This window comes from Vulpes lagopus, chromosome 6, assembly GCF_018345385.1.
Source record: "Vulpes lagopus strain Blue_001 chromosome 6, ASM1834538v1, whole genome shotgun sequence".
Taxonomy (NCBI): domain Eukaryota; kingdom Metazoa; phylum Chordata; class Mammalia; order Carnivora; family Canidae; genus Vulpes; species Vulpes lagopus.
Genome location: NC_054829.1, coordinates 88,918,122 through 88,932,654, shown reverse-complemented (window position 1 = coordinate 88,932,654; position 14,533 = coordinate 88,918,122).

Here is a 14,533-nt window from a genome sequence, read left to right as displayed (position 1 = left end):
ATTCAGATACTGCTTTTCCTAAACACAAATAGTAGACCATCCCAGGAATTCTTGGCAGCCTGACAAGAGAGGCATCTAATCTCACTGTCTACTCAAGCTAACCATCTGGAAATGGAATCTGTTTGCTAAGATGAGCCACCTTGTGTGTATGACATCCAGACAGACTGGCAGAGTATCCCTGGCCCAAAACCAGGGTCCTGGTATAGTAGGCCCAACTGCTAGAGCTACAGAAAATACTCTAAATTTCTGGAATGGAGCCCTAATACCTATGAACTGATAGACTGAATTTCATTTGTTAAAGGGTCAAGTTTAATTTACAAAAAATGAAACAATGATTATTTTAGAATAATGACATTCAAATCATTAATGAGTATATAAGTTATACATCATTTTTAACTTTTAAACATATTCCTTATATTTTTGCATAAAACCAAATTTAAAATGTATTACCAATAATAAAGCTACTTTTTAAAAAAAATTTATTTATTTATTCATGAGAGACAGACAGAGAGAGAGGCAGAGACACAGGCAGAGGGAGAAGCAGGCTCCATGCAGGGAGCCCAATGTGGGACTTGATCCCCGGTCTCCAGGATCATGCCCCAGGCTGAAGGTGGCGCTAAACTGCTGAGCCACCTGGGCTGCCCTAAAGCTACTTTTTAAAGACATAATTCCACTAGTTTTCTTTTTATTACTATTTTTATATACAGCAAAGTGATATACCTTTAATGTGATCGATATTTTCGTATAATAAAGAAGCAATGAAACTATTCCAATAAGAATTCTATTGAAATCACTCTTATATTTATCCTCCCTCTCCTCATGAGGATTTGAGGGAACAATGTGAAAAAAAACGATAAAGCATGTACTACATTCAGTGCTTCCTTTTCTCCTTTCTCTTTCAGTATTCCAACTGGCAACATTTGTAAATCATGCTTCATTCAAGATTTGAGAAAAATAAGAAGGGAAGAACATAATTCATATACATAAACAGAATAGTATATTATTTGACCTTGAATTTTGCCCAGGATGTATTTTATTATGCTATCATCTAAGTTTGAAAATGGGTCTGTGCAGTTATAAGAAACAAAATTTAGAATAGAATTACCAGGGTATCACCCAACAAAAACATCACTAATTAAGAAATATGTTTATTTAAAAATGATCTAGCTCTACTACACTAGGAAGGAAAAGATTCATTCTTGGCTCTTGTCCTCAATATTTTATAGATCTCTGGTTACTTCTGAAAGTCTTCTCTATTTTTAAAAACTTGAAACCATATTACAAAATATTTGGTAACTGCATTTCCATTCTATTTACAGAGCTTAGCGTCTATACATATTAGTTAAGCAATACTTTTCTTAATAAGGAAAGAAAGGAGTGTTTTGTTTGACGCAAATTATGCTCAGAGACAGAGATTGTCTTTGCCAATAATTTATCACAGGTTCGCTGTGAGAATTATAACTTAAAACTACAATATTTTACAAGCCAGTAGCATAGAGGATAATATCTCTTAATAAGCCAATAAAGAAATAACATACTCGAAACTAATGATAGGTTAATTACACTCCTGCTCCAGGCAAAGGGGAGATGAAAGATCTAAATTCCAACTTCAATTGAGCCATTCCTTTCTACTAGTTGATTCTCAGTGGAATTGGCCCTTCCAACTAAAAGCTGGGGATCTGCTGCTGGTGTTGGTCCCTCACTGCTGGGTACACAGTTAGCAGATGACGGACCTCGAGTGGCAGGCAAAGTAAGTGCCCTGAAGGTTATTACTCCAAGGACCATTACACAGTTTGTACACTGCCTACGAGGAGTAGCCTCGCCAATGTAGGCACGGATGTCCCTTCTCCTCCAGAGACTACTGCATGATTTAGCCCCACTAGCGACCAGGAGTGTCCTGCCCGCCACAGAGGAGAGTGCTGCAAGATCTTTGAAGAACTATTTAGCTCAGCAAAGAGTAGACTGGCCCAGACTGAACACTCTCGGTTAGTCCTCACAAATTCTTGGTGTTTAAAACCAAAGTGTCCGTTACATCAGAAGAGCTCTTCCATACATTATCGATAGTCTTTAGTGGTGCCCAACTGAATCAACATTGAGCTACTGAGTGCTTATCAACAATAGATGTTGATGACAACATCTTGACACAGCTCAATGTAAACAAATTCATCCTGGGATCAAAGTAATTTCGCTTAAGTGGGAAACAAGGGGATTTGAAATCATAACAAAGCAACAGACAACAGGGAGGGAGGAAAAGAAGAAGGAAGAAAGGAAAGAAATCTAGATCTGAAACCAGGAAAGGATTTTTACCATTGTGCTCCAGTGCCAAAACCACAATACCTTCAATGGGCAATGGCAGAAGTGATCATGTTGACCAGTCTAGGGCTGGCATCTGTGATTTTTCTTGGTACCAGCCACTTCAGCAGCAGCAGGAAGCAGTGGTGACAGGGTTGGTAGGAGATATGGCAGTGGGTAGTGGTGCTGATACAGCCGATAAGAATGCTTCTTGTGGGTTACTTAACAAAGGAGGTCTCACATAAAAGCATGCAAGAATGACTTCTGGGGGACTCTGCCTAACATCCGCAAAAGTCTTTGAAGAAGCTAAAGATACTACTGTATTATGTTTCCAATGAAACAGTTTTACTTACACTGAATATGGCACCATTTTTATACCTGGACCAGAGTAACTAGAAGAAATGGAAGTTAAATTTATGAATTTGTTTTTCTAAAGAAAAATAAGTTGATAAAAATGTGACAGTTCCAGAAGTAATTCCTAGGAAAAAATATATACTTTCAGGGACACTGCAAAGTCCAAAGCCAAAAGAACCAATCTCCAGTTTGAGATCTCATTCAATAGTAATCAATGTAACATAATTGTGAGAGATACAAAGACCTTTGAGGACTCCTAAAATCACAGTCTAAGTTTTTCTCTGCCCTAATCATTTAATAAATGTAATAGTCACATGAAGTCTCCTAGAAAGGCATTGCCTTACTGCTTGACGATGTGTTATAGACATTTTTCTTATAGAACATGTATTCATTCTTCTCCTTTTAAAAAAGTTTATAAGTAGTTATAAGTTTATTAAAAGAAAGTAAAATCTTTCCTGGGAAATCTGACGGCTGCTGATTAGGACTACACTTCACCCTTAAAAAGGGAGAAAGGATTGGTAGAGCAGATGGAAACATTTTACCTTTTGTGTACTCATTTCAACTCAGGTGAGTTTTATAGCAACTAAAAGCAATTTCATTTGAACTTCTCAGTGACCTTTATGAGATTAGGTATTGGCAGCTTGAGGCTACCTCCTAGAGGACCTGGCCATATTTCAAAAGCACCAACATAATTGGCACTCCTAATAACCTTTTGAAAAGTCATAAGGTTAAGTGGAAACAGGGACCAAACCAAACATCTACATTGGTCTTTCATGGACAAGGTTAAAGTCTTTTTTGTTTGTTTTTGTTTAATTTTGGTTTCTTTTGTGGTCATTTTTCATTACAGAGTGGTTTATCCACAATTCTGCCAATCTAGAAACTTTTATAAATATGGAGACAGAATAAAGTCAACTGAACGTTATATGTATTACCTGTATTATTTACAAACATCAAAAGAGATGTGGAGAAATAGTAGTCAAAATCTGATGACAAAAATGCCCATTTATTAAGCCTCTTCGTAGTCCACGTACTACAGAACAATATAGTTAAGCGCTGAATGTGAGAAGAGCCAGAGGAGCTTTTTTCTTTTCTATTTTTCTGTGCTGGTAAATTGTACAAATAGTATGAAAGTCATGGGGTTGACAGTGTATCATTCTGTTCCTCCACGATTTGGTAATTAGTGGAATATACCAACAGTAAATTAATTGGAAGTATTTTTTTTCTTAATCCTAGGCATAGGGAAAGTGAAATTGTTCCTGCTTCTGGCCCAATGTGTTTTGCCATCTGGACTGCCACTAACTGCTGGAAGTGCCCCCTTCCTCCCAAAATAAAAAAATCAAAGATAAATGCTTCTGAACACCACCTTATGCCTGTTTAAACATCAATTTCTGACTCTACACAGTAGTTTCCCCACCCCTCCCCCTCATTCTCTTCATTTCCCTCCCTCCAACTATCCTGACAAGGAGACAGAAAGAAGGAAATCTTACATGTAGAACATTTCCTTTATGATCTCCAGTGTGGTGCCATTAAATAGTACCCTTTCTGAGTGGGTCTAATTGGCCAATATATGGTGCTTTCTATTGATGCTTTTTAGTCACTACAGAGTTCGATATATGTATATAATTCATCACACAAAGGTCACTTTCTTCTCTCTCATTGTTCCGCTGTTTAAATTGTTATTCTATGTGAATTTCCATGTAATTAACCAGTTTGGTTGCAATTTCAAGCACTTCAGAAAGACAAAGGGAAAACTGGAAAAAAAAAAAAAAAACACGCCACATTTGTGAACGGATTACATTCAGAAGCATTACTTGTCATTTCCCTAGACCACCAGATGTCAGCCTAAATTGAAGAATGGAAAAGAAACCGTGTATCATGTTAGTGTCTAGTGTGCCAGATGGAGTTTTACACAGCCCTGCAGGAAGAGTTAGCCAGCAGCAGTTAAAATTCAGTGTTAGAAATAGCACAAGTGACACTGCATGCACTGTAGCGTTTTTTGATTATGGAACTTAATTGTATCATAGATCACTGATAGCTTAATTTATGAGGATTGATTTTGTTAATTCAAGCAGTTCAAAAGTCACTGTTAAAGCTTCAGTCCATTTAATTGTATCTGACTTAAGCTTTACTCATGCTATCAGAAGATAAATGGCTGTATAGAGGTAATACATTTTTATTTTTCCTGCTGTTTGTCCATTTATTTCTACAAGTATCATTGACTGTGATTTACATTTCAGTGAACAGTATTAGATACACGGGGTAGACTTTTCTTTTTGCTTTTCATTGAGCTAAAAAACCAAATGTTAAACTAATGTTAAAAATGTGTCACTTTTGATTTCACTACCACAGGAGTACCCAACACCATAGAAAGTTAAGATTCCCCTCTTAATATTACCATCCATTTCAAACTGGGAGATTATAGATGGTACTTCTTAGCACCAAATTGTGCTTTGGGCTAATCTAATAGAAGTGGTCTGCTGTATTTATTATTAATATACGCAACATTAAACATGTAGGGAAATTCTAGTAACGTATGTGCTAAGAAAAGCAGTCAGGAATACATTTATAATGATTTTACTTATCTTTTGAATTTAACATAGGAGGATGAGTAATATATTAAATTGAGTAACAGAGGAATGAATTTCGAAGATTGAACCTGAGAGAGAAAAGAGAAAGAGAGAATGTGTATAATTTGCCCTGATGGTTTATTTAGGATTCAGTCTTGCTCAAGCTATCTCTCATCACTGATGTATCAATGAAATGAGGCTTTTCTCCCTGTCTCTTCACCTTCTTCTTGAATTTTTAACCCTGACGTTTATTTGAACACCAGCAGCCAGGCTCTTATCTTTTTTCACCCCACCGAGCTATGAAAGCCAAATTCCCTTTGAAGCCAATGATAATGATAATGATAATAAAACCTCACATTTGCTTAACATTCTGAAAATAAAAGAGCTTAAAATACTCAACGGACGTGATCTTATTAACCTCATAATAAAGTCCTTTTTGACATAGTAAATGCGAATTTCAAAAAGGTTAAAGGCCTACTCCATGGTTGCACAGTGTATCGATGGCAGAATCAAATCAAACTTCTTATTTTATCTCAACAGTAGCTTTGACATCTGAACTTCATTTTAAAATCAGATCAGCAGGAAAGAGGAACAAAATAGGAAGCTGCCTTTTTATTCAGTTTTACCTAATCCTTAATAAAAAGATCTTTTATGGTGGCTTTGTAGAAAATAAAATCTGAAGATATAGGTTTGATCATATCCTACATATTATGTTTGTATATTTTGAATCTCAAACATCTGATCTATATGTCTTTCACTTTATCAAATATCACAATAGCTTGGAATTACATTACAAATAGCCTATGATGCAGATTTTGTATTATTTCCAAAATTGGTAATCTTCAGATGGTAGAGATACTAATATCCTAAAGAAAAGAGAATATTCTACTTTCCCAGCACAGCTGCAGCGCATGTTAAGGAAAAGTAAAGAATAGATTTCATTCGATATTTGTAATCGCAGAAATAAATTACAAAGAAAACAGAAGACAGAATGCCTAATACAAGCCTATCCAAATTATCTACACCAGTAGATGTGGAAGTGACATAATGTGCCCTATTACCATGGCTGCAGTTAGAGAATAAGTCTGAACTTCTGCTTCCAGGCACATAAATGTAACAGCATGTAGTGGTTTTAGTTCTGGTTTTTGTTTTTTTGTTTTTTGTTTTTCTTGTCCAAAGTGGTACAAGAGATTTTCTGGGTGTTTTTTGGATTTTTCTTTGCCTATCTATGCTCTCAAAAGTCTCAAGTAAAAAATAAAAATAAAAAAAAAATAGCTTCTTGCTCTGCAGAAGCCACAAAATAGTTGACAGTAGCAGTTGAACTATTCCAATTTCTGCCAAGTAATTGCTTATTGTTTAAGTCATATAAAGCTTTGAGAATTTCCTCTAGGACCCCCTCACTTCTGTATTCCATACAGCCTTGATGCAAATGAGGACCAAGATTGTGGGGTTCCTTCTACCGCTTTGGACTCGGATCAGTAACAGCCCAAGTCCACCACACATAGGAAATGAGCAATGATTTTCCCTCCCTGTCAAGACTGCATAATAATCAATGCTCTTTTTCTTCCAACTCTCTATCTAGTCTCTCAATCAGACAAAATACTTCTCAGAATGACATATATCCCTTTTGTTCTCTGCTCACGCACCTTCCCCATTACGCATCTTTGAGTTTATAATCCGCAACTTGCTTTATCCCCCTTTCCATACTCAGAGCTATTCAGCAAACATATGCCTAACTATTCAGTTAGGCACTGCAGATGGGATTCAAGGGGAGTTACTCTTCCTGTCATGCACAGTCCAGCAAGGACAGTGGACACGATGAAGTTACTGCTTTATCAGTGTAATAAAACTGTGTTAGAGGAAACTGGCCAAAGGAACAATCTGTTCTTTCCTTGATGAGAAAGAGTTGTTAGGAAAGATCCCACAAAGTAGCCTTGAAGCATGGGTAGGATGTTTCAATGTGAACAGTTTATTCTAGGTGGCAAAGGCACATATTCATAAACATGCAGAGGATGTCTGAAGAAAGGTGTGTGTAGAGTGTCCTGGAGGAATGAGAATTTTCAACACCGACTTTATCTAATTGTTTTACTTCAGCTTATAAACCTTCTTTTAAAATGCCTTTATTTACTACAATTCCTATCTAATACCCATTAAGCATTAGACTATGGGGGGATAAACACATCTCAGATATCTTAATATCACTCAATTTTTTCCCCATTCTTTATAAACCTCACCACATTTTGTATTAATTCATTACCTTCCATGACTTCGGAAAAATTGGCAACTCCAAACTTTACTGCCCATTAGGGTCACTAAAAGAGATTTTTAGATATCCATACCAAGGGGCACATGAGTGGTTCAGTTGGTTAAGCATCTGACTGATCTGATTTTGGCTCAGGTCATGATCTCAGGGTCACTGTCTTAGGGTCCTGGCATGAAGCCTGGCGTTGGGCTCCGTGCTCAGTGCAAAGTCAGCTTGAGATTTTCTCCCTCTCCCTCTGTGCTTCTCTCCTCTCTCTCATTCTCTCTCTCTCTCTCTCAAATAAAGAGTAAATAAATAAAACCTTAAATAAAGATATCAATACCCAGAGACCTCTTTGGACAGATTAAAGCACATATTTAGGTGATTTTCCTTGAGAATCTCTAATAAGGTGGTATAAGGAGATCTGGCTTTTTCTATTGCTCATAGCCAGGGCCACTGAAAAGAATTAGCAGGGTAGACCCCTAATACTGGCCCAGGGCCATCAGTATGGAACAGATTAACATCCATCAATCTCTTAAAGCTGTAGCTGCTTCTATCTTTCCTGAATAAAATTCTTACAGTATCTTTCTCTGGGTCTCCATGGGCTTCAGAATCAAGTTAAAATTCTTAACAGAGCATACAAGACCCTTCATTAATTTCTCGTGAGATGCATGTTCATTCTCATCTGTTGCCACACACACACACACACGCCTGCACACACACATGCACACACACACATCCCCAATGATGTGACACACTTGATGTTTTCAGAGTGTGTCAGGATCCCTCACAACTTTCAACTTTGAACATATTTTTCCTTCTTATCCGAGGGTTATTCCCTCATTCACTTCACACCTGTGCAAGACTAATGTTTTTTTAGGCTCTATAAGCAAGTGATTTTTACCAGTGCCCCCTTCATCAGGATGGATTAGTCCTTTCTTTTCTCTGCTCTCCATGCAGAGACCTACCACACTACTTTTTTTCACTCTAATTGCTAACTTTTATAGAAGGTGAGCTCCTGCTGAGTAGACAGGAGGTCATGTTTACTACTGAAATCCTTTATATGTATGCTTGGTATATAACAGAGGCTCAAATGTGTATTGGGGAAAAAAGAATTATATGACTTCCTTGAGACATGTTCTTATTCCAAAATATTTCCAAATCCCTACATTGTCACTGAATGGTTTTTAAACTCTTGGTACATTGATGAACCAAATTTGTGTAGCATGCTTAGCAGTTGCCAGACATAAGCTATCTATTCATGAATAAAACTCCTTTAATTTAGGATTATGTATCTGAAAATTATTCTATATATTTAAAAAAATCCCTGAAAATGCAAACTCATGAAATGCTAAATTGTGTAGTCATTTCTTCTTCATGTGAATAGCAATTATGTGGATAAGCTTTTCTTTATTTGGAGGGAAGTTGCAAGATGAGAAACAAAGTCCTTTTCTTTGCATTTAATTCAGTGTCTATTTCAGCCTTAATAGAGCAAAGGGAAATGTGAAGAAATAAATTTATTTAAATTGGATAAGCAATTGACAGGTCAGTAAAAAAGAACCTAACTATCCTTGGAAGATCCCTTTCCTTCAAAATTTCTCCCATTAAAAGAGTAAAAGAGCATTGAAATTGCATAAATAATGCTAATTAATATTTAATGAGGGATTGACCAAATGCCAGATGTAAACCTACCGTGAGCAAACCCAAGGAAATATCTTTCAATGGTTTTCATAGCCAATGTCTTTTGGGAATCATTTTGAAATAGGTTGTTAAAATATTCCTAGTTTGTATAATTAGGCATTTAACCTCTGCTTCTATATTTAGGTGAGAAGTAAGACTCTTTGGACTTGTAATCAATGAACTAAAAATTGTCTTGTGAAAGTACAACATTGTGTATTTCAAAACTACTGGAAGCATAAGATAATTTAAATCCTACTATGCCATTTTGACTGCTGTACAGAAATATTCCTATAGTGTAATAACACTTGAATTTAGAGCATTTCCTTTCTATTTCATCTCCATTGATTGCTACTTGCTCTCCTATTACCAGACTGATACTGCCAAGGTGTTAAAACTAAAATTTTCCTTCTTAAGTGTTGACAACCTTGGTTTTTCCACTTCATACTTCTTCCTCTCTTATCCTACTTTTTTTTAGGTCTCTCCACACTTGTAGTTTCCCCATCCCTTTCAAATATCTTTTTACTTATTATGTATTCCTGATAAGAGACTATTGTTTTATTGTCTGGGAAGTCAACTTGAAGATGAAAATTCCATTTAGAAAGTTGATGAGAGTGGTCTTTGGAATAACAACTATGGAAAGGAAAGGAGGAAAGCAGGATTGAGCACAGGGAGGGGTTGAGTGACAGCAACACAGTCAAAGCAAAGACTTTAGCTCAGTTGGTCAGCTGGTCACAAGAGGAGCACCGGTCAGCTGGTCACAAGAGGTGGCCTGTCAAAATCTCCTGAGTGTAAGTTTGCAGCCAGGCCTTCATATGTCCATCCAGACCACTTATTAGTTCTGAGCTATCCCTAGAATAGCAGCACCATTTTGGCCAAGGAAGGGCTCTTCACCTGAGCCAATTCCAGGACTTACAGAGAAATCACCAGTGGCTGGGGAAGAAGTTTGTTCCTGAAAGGGAACCTTGGTGGCACATCACAGTGCCCACTGCAAGACCAAATAGGCTCAGCTATGGCTTTTTGGCAAAGAAAGCTAAACCAAAACTTAACTAAAGTAATTTAATGACTTGCTGACCAAAGGCTTTTGATAATACCATGATGTTTGACATTAAAGGCCTTTTTGAGTAAACAATTGGAGGAACTGAATTAAGAAAAACAATAACAACAGAAAAAAATGGAGTGGAATGAGAACTGTGTGAGGTAGTTTATGTATAGGTATTCATTCTATGGAACAAAGTGTCAGTGAGAAATCCCAAGTACCATGGTAGCCAGAAGAATCTTAAAGAACTTGGTTGTCAATGTCTGTTTGAAAATGGTTGATGTGGTTACAGTGTAAATCTCCCTCAACTCCACCACTCTTACCAAAGTATTTAATTAAGTTTACTTCATGCATGTGTCCTGAATGAGTGATGTCATTTTAGTGAAGATTAAGATATAAGCTTGAGATTCACAAATGGATTGACATAGTATGTGTCCAAATAAAACCCTGGAGATAGAACTGACCATTTAAATATAAGTTCTTGAGAATGTTCTTCAATCTTAGCAAATATTCTCAAATAAGTCTTTCTTAAATCTTGGAAAATTATACATGTGCACAAAATAGGGTTCAGGTTTATCTTAGTGGGTTTCAAGGGAGTGATAAAACTCCAGATGATACATGGATTATACTTATGAAAACATGCCTGGTAGATCTCACATAGTTAATGAAATATTGATAATACAGAATTTAGCAAAGAAACAGCTTTTGAATTCATCTGCCTCCGAAATACTGAAGACACACTAAATATGTTAGTAAAGGACATTTTTATTAGTATGTTCAAGCCACACTCAGCCTAGAAAGATTTTCTTTTCCCACATAAATTAATACTGAATAACCCTCAACTGTGGCTACAGAAGAAGGTATTTTGTGGGAGAAATGTATACACAGGACTTGTCAATGGTGTGTACACAACTTGATAGACCCTTGCTGCCAGAATTCCTTTTCTTACATAGATGTTAGTATCAACAATTTAAGAAATAGAGAAATATTTAAGAAATAGAGCAATACAAATTGGGTTAGTAAGATTTGAGAAAGAAAATTATTGCAGTTTTGAGATTGAACCTAGAACAACTGGAGAGAGAAAAAGTGAACCAAAGTAAACTTGCCACTTATCAAGTACCCACTCTGCACCAGGTCCTGAGAAAGGTGTTGCAAATCTTCACATGACTCTGAATGGTATAGTCCCATTTTGTACTCTTGGGTCCAAGGGTTATGTTACTGGGTAAAATTTCTAGAATTAGAGGATACACTCTTTTAAATTCTTTTAACATTATTTTTCTAAAGAGGCAGAATAAATAACTATTTGACACCCCTTATACAAACTTCTTTTTTTACTTTTTAAAGATTTTAGTTGTAAAGCATCTTTACACCCAACATGGGGCTAGAACTCACAACCCCAAGATCAAAAGTCACATGCTCCACTGACTGAGCCAGCCAGGAGCCCTGCAAACTTCTTGTGACTCTAGTGTATTAACCACCACCCCCACTTTAGTACAACTCAGCAATACTTTTCCATCCTCTCTTCAAAGAACTATTCAGTCTTTTTTTTTTTTTTTTTTCTGTGTCCCTGGACTTTCTGTCTTTGTGACTTTATCTTGTTCCTTTCTGCAACTCAAAAACATTAGGTGAACGAGTGAAAGAAACACTAGAATAGTTTCCTATCACAAAGCCAGTTTCAGTATCTTCACCAAAAGAAGATATTACCACACGGTTGAAAGAGAGCAGATATTTACCAATCAAATCAGGGCTGTCCCCTGTAGGTTCTAGTTCACAAAAGCTTGAATCTCCAATTACTCAGAGTCTGGTCTCAAATATGTTTTCCTTCTAAGCAGGTTTTCAGTAACAGATCCCGTGCCCATAAGACTCTCCCTTGGGCAGAAGCAAGAACAAAGGCACCATTGTCTTCCTCTTGAACAAGATTCAAGGCAACAGCCCTGATTTCCTTGCTTCTCCAAGCCCTGATTTCCAACAGTTCTCCAAGCTGTTCGGAGTGACAGGAGAAAGCAGAGTGTATCTGTGGTCCTCCCACCTGCCACACCACTCAGAGTCAAATGGGAACAAAACTTTGGGTGTCCACATCATGCTTTTGAAGTCCAGCCTACAACTCTTAACAAGAATCTTAAAGAAAAAATCTTTCTTTTGGTTATAGTTTTATAATTTACCTAGTGCTATTTCTTGGTAAGTATAAAGACACATCATTCTGTCTCAGAGGGCGGACATATTCAAGAAATATCAATAAATGCAAATTAACATTTTTCCACAGATCAGAAGGAAAAACAAATGCGTTTTTTCTTTATGTTTTACAAATGTAAAAGTTCTATGTAGCATGACTTTCTTTCGTATAGAATGAAATAATCTTGACTGAGCTCCCACAAATGTACATAAATGGCTGCTGATGGGATGGAAACCCCAGCCTCACACAGGGAAGGTACATGTTCTATCAATGAACGAACTATAGCCTTTAGGAATTATAGATTTGTTTATGTGCATCGTGGGCTTCCTTGCTTACTTCTGCTAAGTGGACTTCATATCTTCTATCCTTCCAACTTTTTTGGCAGCAGTTGCCAAATGCTATGCTTTCCCCTTTGTCATTTCCTGCATTTCTGTGTGTCTTGCATTTAATTTACATTATTCATTATGCTGTAGTCTTTTAAATTTCTTTGTCATTCTAAGGCCAAACTAATAATCTGTTTCTCTCCGGTGTTCATATTTTTATAGTCTTTCAACACTTCTGGTTTTAAAGGTTTTTACCTGTGCTTAGTCACCTTCACTCTCATTTCTCTCTTTTTTCATACTTGCTTTTGGGTTAGCATTCCTCGACTGTGATCCCGCTGGGCTACTGCCTGCTACGAAACAGCACAGGAATCCCCTGGGAGTAGCCTGTCAAAATTGTCTACTTGGTGATCGTTTACAATGCTTGGCAGGTGGTGTGTGACTGATCACTGCTTGAGCAGAAATATATTAAGCTGCTATGTGGCCACATTAGAGTCACCTAAACAACCAATTCTAGATGGTAAAGGAGCAGAAAAATAAAATTTGAACAAAAAATGAAATTACCAACAAAACCAAATGGAATAATGATAAAATGTCCAAGGCTGGGCCAAAATATCCTTGTTTCTATTGTTCTGGGACATATGTTTTCTCATGCTATGAACTAATTTTGTATACATATGTGAAACAGCATATAGTATGGATATAATTGTGTAAACAGTGATTTTTCAAAATATTTTCTAATTCACATCTTCGTGTTTCTGTTCCCTGTTCTTTCCCAACATTCACTATAACTGACCTAGATACTTCACACTGAAAGCATTTAGTAGAAAAGAAAACATATGGCATTATGGGAACGAATGGAGAAGAGATAAAAACTACTAGGAATGTTACGGGGGCTCCTGATGAGTCCTGGCATTCTGTTTAAGGAAAGCAGGTCCCTACAATATAAAGTTCTACATTTGGGCCTTAATAAAGCCAGAAACTATTATTTTATATAAAGTAAATGAAGAAGAGTAAGGATTTCAATTTTGGAAAAATAGCGAAGCAACTATATGAAAAAGGAAATTCAATTTGAATATTTCTTCTCCTATAAAATCAGTAATTATATTTAATCACAGAAATGTTTGATTTTAAAGGCAGCCAAATAGAGAATAACTGTTGTTAGTGAGGACATGGAGAAATTGAAACCCTCATACTTTGCTGCAGGGAATGTAAAATGGTGCAGCCACCATAATACACAGTTGGGCTGTTCCTCAAAAAGTTAAAAATAGAATTACCATATGAACCAGCAATATCATTGGAGATGTATACCCTGGAAAATAAAAAAACAGGTATTCAACAAAATATTTGTACATGAAGGTTCAGAGTAGTACTATTTACAATAGCCCAAAGTAGAAACCATCCAAATATTTCAACCAATGAATGGATAAACACAGTGTGGGGTACCCATACAGTGACATGTTTTTAGTAATAAAAAAAGAATGAAGTATTGACACATACTACAATAAGGATGAACCTCAAAAACATTATAGTGGATGAACTAAATCAGATGCAAAAAAGTCACATATTGCATGATCTCATTTATATGAAATATCCAGAACAGATAATCCACCGAGACAGAAAACAAATTAGTGGTTGCCAGGGGCTGAGGAGAGAGAGGAACAGAGAATGACTATTTAGTGGGTACAGGTTTCCTTCTGGGATGATGAAAATGTTTTGGAACTGAATACGGTTAGGTGTTACACAACTTTGTGAATCCAGGAATAAATCCTCCTGAACTGTTCACTTCAAAATATTATGCTTTGTGAATCTCACCTTAATTTAAAAAGAGAGAGCCAAGTAAGTCTTTTTATTGAGAACCAAGAAAAA